The 7,024-nt window shown below is 40.8% G+C and overlaps 1 pseudogene; it reads right to left on the reverse strand.

The window, feature by feature from the left end:
- Positions 1–465: 465 nt before the first annotated feature.
- LOC140485863 (trafficking protein particle complex subunit 4 pseudogene) lies at positions 466–1,658 on the reverse strand (annotated as a pseudogene).
- Positions 1,659–7,024: the final 5,366 nt, after the last annotated feature.

Genomic DNA, 7,024 nt, shown 5'->3' on the forward strand with positions numbered 1-7,024 from the left:
TTCCAGGAATTTGATGTATGACAGCAAAGGAATGGTGATATAGTTCCTAGAATCATAGAATCCCTACAGGCCATCAAGCCCATTGATTTACACCGATATTCTGAAAAACATCCCACCCACACCTCGGCCAGCCACCCTCCCCCCATCCCGATAACCCCACATTTTCCATGGCTAATCTACCTAGCCTACACATCCCTGCACACTATGGGTAATTTAGTCCACCTAACCAGCACATCTTTGGACAGTGGGAGGAAACTGGAGCACCCGATGGAAACGCATGCAAACACGGGGAGAATGTGCAAACTCCACACAGTCACCTATGGTTAGAATCGCATTCAGGTCCCTGGTATTGCAAGGCAGTAGTGCTAACCACTGTGCCACCCTTTTTTTTTAGAAAACAAATCACATACATGCATATCCCGGGTCCATATCCATAATACACTTTCCTTGCAGGTAGGTTTCTGGTCAATTATTTTCTATATTTGCAAAAACTTTGAACATGAACAAACTATATACATATCTATCATGTGTACCAAACAATCTGAAGGCTAGACAGACTCCCAGATGAGACCAAGATCCTGGTCCAAAAGTTCCAGCGTTTTCTGCTATCTCCAAAGACACTTTCAAATTCTGTTCAAAGAGATCAGATTGGCAGCTTAAGAGAGTAAAATGAATTTTTAAGAGCAAAGTCTGAATTAATTTCATAAATCTTCTGTAGGAGGGAATCGATTCCAGCTTGTTGAGGATCTGCCAACCCAATAAATTCAATTTCTGTCTGTGTTTGGAATGTCTGTTTCCAGCACTTCAATCCCAGAACTTCCCGATGCAGGTGAAAACTGGGAGCCAACTGCAAACAGCAAGTGAAACATGGAGGCTCAACATTCATTTCTCATTCTATGTCAAAGGGTGGTTGAAAGAGATATTCAGATATTCCAGTATATCCCTGTTATCAGCCATGTATCTCGCATTTACATAAAATCCATTAACTGAAAGTACATTATATTCAATTTTGATGCTGTTTCTCTGATGGAAGGACACCACAATGCATTCCTTGAATTCCTTGAGCACCAAGTCAAGAGGGTAGCTAAAGGTCTTTTTGTCAAGTCATGATAGTGCGTAATTTGGTGGTCTTCCTATACATTTGTTGCGCTTGGGTCTCTGAGTAGTAGAAGATGCAGTGGGGAGGAGTCTCAGTGAGTTTCTATAGTGTATATTTTGCACCAGTCATGGAGGAGTGAATGTTTAAAGCGGTAGATGAGGTAAAAGGCTGCTTCACCTTGGCTGGTATTGAGTTTCTTGAGTTTTATTGGAGCTACACTCATCCAACAAGGAGATGGTACATCTATTACAATATAGTAAAATATGCAAGCTAGAACTGATTTAAAAAATGACATTATAATTCTGCTCTATATTAAAATGTATTTTAAATAGATGAAGCAGTATCAACCTTTTTGAATAAGAAGTACTTTGAAAGGCCTGCGAAGGATTCATTTCCACCTGCACTTGATACTAGAGGAAGTAAATTCATGCAAAATAGTAAATACAGACAAGATCTTTTGGGCTAAAATAAATCAAGGCTTCTTTTATACATTTAGTTCAAGCTTTTCTTCCTGAATTAACTCATTTTGTGGAAGCTGACTGCATGTTGAGTTTGACATATCGTACCCGATTCTGTTCAGCTTTATCTCCTCTCAGTCATTCGTGTGTAACAAGATTAATGTATAATTAAAGTATGGAAATAAGTCTCTATACAAATTCTTAATAATAGATTTATAGGCTGCTAATCTACCTCTTTGGCCACATTGTGAATGCACATCCCTACACTTTACGTTACTGAGATATTTTTTGTACAAAGTTCCTACTGAGAAAAGTGGGACAAATAGATCACAGTGAGGCTGGTGTAGCCCACAACCTCGACATGGTGCCTTTCAAAGGGAAGAATGACCTTAGAAGAGGAGAGAGGTTGAAAAAGTATCTCAGCCCAATAAAACCCAAATGAGTTATATCAATAAACTAATAAGAACAATGAAATTATTATTAATAAGATTGGAGGGAAAAGATATTGTTGACAAGCCTCCTTTACAATTATGTAAACAAAATAAAAGTAGAAAACTTTATGATTTTGCTTGCTTGACCGTCTAAAAATCTTTTAACTAAATTCCAGTTGCAATGCATCTAATGGAACTAAGATCACAAGATTTAGGAGAGCACTTCAAATAATGAAATGAAAGCTAAAAGCAGATTTCTAGTCACATTTCTAAAATAACTCTAAATCAGCTCAAAAACAAAATACAGCAGCTGCTGTTATGGGCCAGGCCAAACCCGCTCACAACATTTCAAGAATGTAGCCTATACTCTAAGTTTGCTAGTTCTTATTAAGCAGATGGAAAGCGGAAATTCCAGGAGTGATGCAACTGCTCAAACCAGCTAGTTTTAAACAAAACAGAATTTATTTACAAGATTACTGAATGAAACACAAACAAAAGAGAATAGAATATAGAATAACTTAACCTACCCAAAAACCCAACAGATTGTCCCAATTTAATGATGCTGTTTCAAATACTTGCAACAATCCTCATAAACACTGCTAAGTGCAAAAGGTAAAATAAAATATAGGGTCTTATAGGAGTGATGTCAGGGAAGGTCACCATGCACCTGCCTCTTTGGGTTCAGCAGCTTCACAGTGAACAGTCAGACTGCCAAAACCAAACCAAACCAGAGGAGCTGGGAAAACTGGCCGCTCCCCTTTCATTGCACAAGGGCTTTTTTTAAAAACTTGAAAAGCTTTTGTCTGTGGCAGTATCTTTTAGCTATAATCAAATTGTCCCTAAAACCCATCAAACCTAGACTTTTGCTCTTATGATCACTCTGAAAAAAAAAGCCAAGGACAGCATAACCTTGTTAAAGAAGCAGCATTGTCACACTGCTGAAAAACTGAAATAAAAATGGAAAATGTTGAGAAACCCTGACAGGTCAGGCAGCATCTGGGGAGCAAGAAACAGCAGTAATCTTTCAGTTTGGTAACCTTTCATCTAACAAAAGATTAATGACATGAAACTGTTTGTCTTTTCACAAATGTTATCATATCTGCTGAAAAATTTCAGGTTTCTGTTTTTACGTTGTCAAATGATTCTGCTGGAACGCTTTTCTGACCCCTTATCTTAATGGAGAAAGTGAGGATTGCAGATGCTGGAGATCAGAGCTGAAAATGTGTTGCTGGAAAAGCGCAGCAGGTCAGGCAGCATCCAAGGAGCAGGAGAATCGACGTTTCAGGCATCAGCCCTTCTTCAGGAATCTGAAGGTTCCTGAAGAAGGACTGATGCCCGAAACGTCGATTATCCTGCTCCTTGGATGCTGCCTGACCTGCTGCGCTTTTCCAGCAACACATTTTCAGCCCTTATCTTAATGTCAACTTGGAGCGGGGTGAAGTCTCATATGGTTCATTGTATGTAACCCCAATTGTTTGTAATCTGTAAACCCATTAAGATTGTTTACAAAAGAAAACAAATCAAAACCTATAAAGCTGGAGAATGAAGCTGAACAGTTGTATTGAGCAAATTTAACATTGATAAATAGAATTATTTCACATTGACCTTGGAAATAAGACTTAGAAAGGGAGCCAGATGGCAAACTCAGCCATTGTAATGTTTATATTTTGTACAATGTGTTGAAGCAACTTAAAAGGCAAATTAAATTCTAGGAAATACATGCATAAAATACCTGGAAATTATTCTATGGTGCAATCATCAGATTCCACTTGTGCTCAATCTGTTTTCTACACTATGTAAAAAAAAGAATGAATTTGTAGAAAAGAATTGGAAAGCTGACCCAAAACTAATAAGCAGCATGACAGAGAAAGAACAGAGGAATGTTTTTTTTCAGCCTTTGATGTTTTGTTTAGTGATTTAGGCAGGAGTGCCGAATGATCGAAACTTTTCATTGTTTATTATCACTGTTGTTTTTCTGATGTTAGGACTGAAATTCCTATCTGTGGTGAATTGGTTGAAAAATTGATTTTAGGAAATCAAATTTGCTCTTTAACATCACTTATACTACTGTCATGGTTCTTATTTATTCAGAAATAAATCAACAAACATCATCAAACAATGTTTGATGCTAATTAACACCTTGTCAAAGGGCAATCTTTGAAACACAAATTTACAAAACTTGACCACACATTAAGAACTGAGCACTTTATATTAAAAAAATTGAGAAACTCACCTCTAGCGTTGGGGCCTGCCATTGTTGTTCCAGCAGCAGGAAGTGCAGGAGAGTCGAGCAGGAGGCTATCAGAGAGGTCACAAGGTTACATATTTGGGCGGTTGCTTTACCTGAAACACTACTTGGGTAGTGTCTCCCACCTATCCTCCTCTTCTAACCAAAAAAATAGTTCTGTGCGTCAGTGGATAAGGTGATATGTGTTTTCTTTCGAGTATCATTTTTGCAGCGGTCTATTTGGGAATTTAGAATAGCAGGAATGGAGGTTAGGGCAGTTGAATGTTCCTCCTTTAGTATGTGGGACGTAAGGGTCATCTCTAGTGTCTCTGCTGACTTCGTTTGTGGGAAGTGCACCCAACTCCAGCTCCTCGAGAACCGTGATAGGAAACTGGAGCTGGATGAACTTTGGATCAATTGGGAAGCGGAGGGGGTTATTGAGAGGAATTACAGGGAGGTAGTTACTCCACAGTCATGTGAAGAAGGTAGATGGGTTACTGTCAGGGGTAGGAAAGGGAACCAGCAGGCAGTGCAGGGATCTTTTGTGGTGGTTCCCCCCAACAACAAGTATCCCATTTTGGATACTGTTGGGGGGGTCGAATTACCAGGAGTAAGCAATGGGGAACAGGTCTCTGGCACAGAGTCTGTCCCTGCTGCTCAAAAGGGGAGGGGGTAGAGGAGCAGAGCTTTGGTCATTTGGGACTCCATAGTTAGGGAGACAGATAGAAGGTCTTGTAGGAACAAGAGAAACTCATGATTGGTGTGTTGTTTCCCAGGTGCCAGGGTTCGTGATGTCTCTGATCATGTTTTTGGGATCTTTGAGGGAGAGAGGGAGCAGCCCAAGTCGTGGTCCACATAGGCACCAATGACATAGATAGGAAGAAAGATGGGGATCTAAGGCAGAAATTCAGGGAGTAGGGTTGGAAGCTTAGAGCTAGAACAAACAGAGTTGTTACTTCTGGTTTGTTGCTTTTGCCACATGCTAGTGAAGCAAGGTGCAGGGAGAGCGAGGAGCTGAACATGAGGCTACACAGATGGTGCAGGGTGGAGGGTTTTGGGTTCTTGGATAATTGGAGTTCTTTCTGGGGAAGGTGGGACCTCTACAAACAGGATGGTCTTCACCTGAACCAGAGGGATGCCAATACCTTGGGAGGAAGATTTGCTGGTGCTCTTTGGAGGGATTTAAACTAATGCAGCAGGGGGATGGGATCCTGAATTGTAGATCCAGTGTACAGGAGGTTGAGGGCGGTGAAGTCAGGCATAGGTTTACAAGGTCGCGAGAGGGCACCGGCAATCAGGTTGTTGGTTTGAAATGTGTGTACTTCAATGCCAGGAGCATCCGGAATAAGGTGGGTGAACTTGCAGCATGGGTTGGTGCCTGGGATTTCAATGTTGTGGTCATTTCAGAGACATAGCTAAAGGAGGGACAGAAATGGTTGTTGCAGATTCCAGGATTTAGATGTTTCATCAAATACAGAGATGATGGTAAAAAGGGAGGGGGGAGGTTGGGGGGTGGGGGGGGGGGGGAGCGAGTGTGGGGACATTGTTAATCAAGGGTAGTATTACAGCAGCTAAGATAACATAACGTTTGAGGATTCATCCACTGAGGTTGTTTAGGCTGACATTAGAACCAGGAAAGGAGAGGTAACCCTGTTGGGAGTTTTCTATAGGCTTCCACATTGTTCCAGGGGTGTAGGGGAAAGGATAGCAAAGATGATTCTTGATAGGAGTGAGAGTAACAGGGTAGTTGTTATGCGGGACTTTAACTTCCCCAATATTGATTGGGAATGCTATAATTCAAGTAGCTTAGATGGGTCAGTTTTTGTTCAATGTGTTCAGGAGAGTTTTTGGACACAGTATGGAGACAGGCCAACAAGGGGAGATGCCATATTGGATTTGGCACTGGGGAATGAACCCCGTTAGGTGTTAGATTTGGAGATAGGTGAGCACATTGGCGACAGTGACTATAATTCGGTTATGTTTACAATAGCAATGGTCAGGGATAGATATATACCGCAGGAAAAGAGATCTAACTGGGGGAAAGACAATTTTGATGTGATTATGCAAGATTTAGAATGCAAAAGATGAGGAAGAAAACTTCAGGGGACGGACACACTTGAAACCTGGAGCCTATCCAAGGAACAGCTACTTTGGGTCCTTGATAAGTATATACCGATCAGGCAGGAAGGTAATTGTCGAGAGAGGGAGCCATGGTTTACAAAAGAGATTGAAGCTCTTGTCAAGAGGAGGAAGAAGGTTTATGTGAGGATGAGACGTGAAAGCTTAGGGGCTTGAGAGTTATAAGTTAGCCAGGAAACATCTGAAGAGAGGACTAAGAAGAACTAGGAGGGGACATGAGAGGTTGTAGGTGGTTAGGATCAAGAAAAACCCTAAGGCCTTCTATAGGTATATCAGGAATAAAAGAATGTCTAGAATAAGATTAAGACTAGTCAAAGATAGTAGTGTGAATCTGTGTGTGGAATCTAAGGTCACAGGGGAAGCGCTTAATGAATACTTTTCAACAGTATTCACATTGGAAACGGGCAATGTTAGTGACAATACTGTGAATCAGGCTGCTAGATTAGATGGGATTGAGGTTGACAAAGAGGAAGTTTAACCAATTTTGGAAGATCTGAAAATAAATAAGATCCCTGGGCTGGATGGGATTTATCTTCAGATTCTCTGGGAAGCCAGGGAGGAGATTGCAGAGACTTTGGCTTTGATCTTTATGTCATCATTGTTGACAAGAATAGTACCAGAAGACTGGAGGATAGCAAATGTTGTTCCCTTGTTTAAGAAGGGGAGTTGG

The sequence above is a fragment of the Chiloscyllium punctatum genome, chromosome 15 (assembly GCF_047496795.1).
Source record: "Chiloscyllium punctatum isolate Juve2018m chromosome 15, sChiPun1.3, whole genome shotgun sequence".
NCBI classification, from domain to species: domain Eukaryota; kingdom Metazoa; phylum Chordata; class Chondrichthyes; order Orectolobiformes; family Hemiscylliidae; genus Chiloscyllium; species Chiloscyllium punctatum.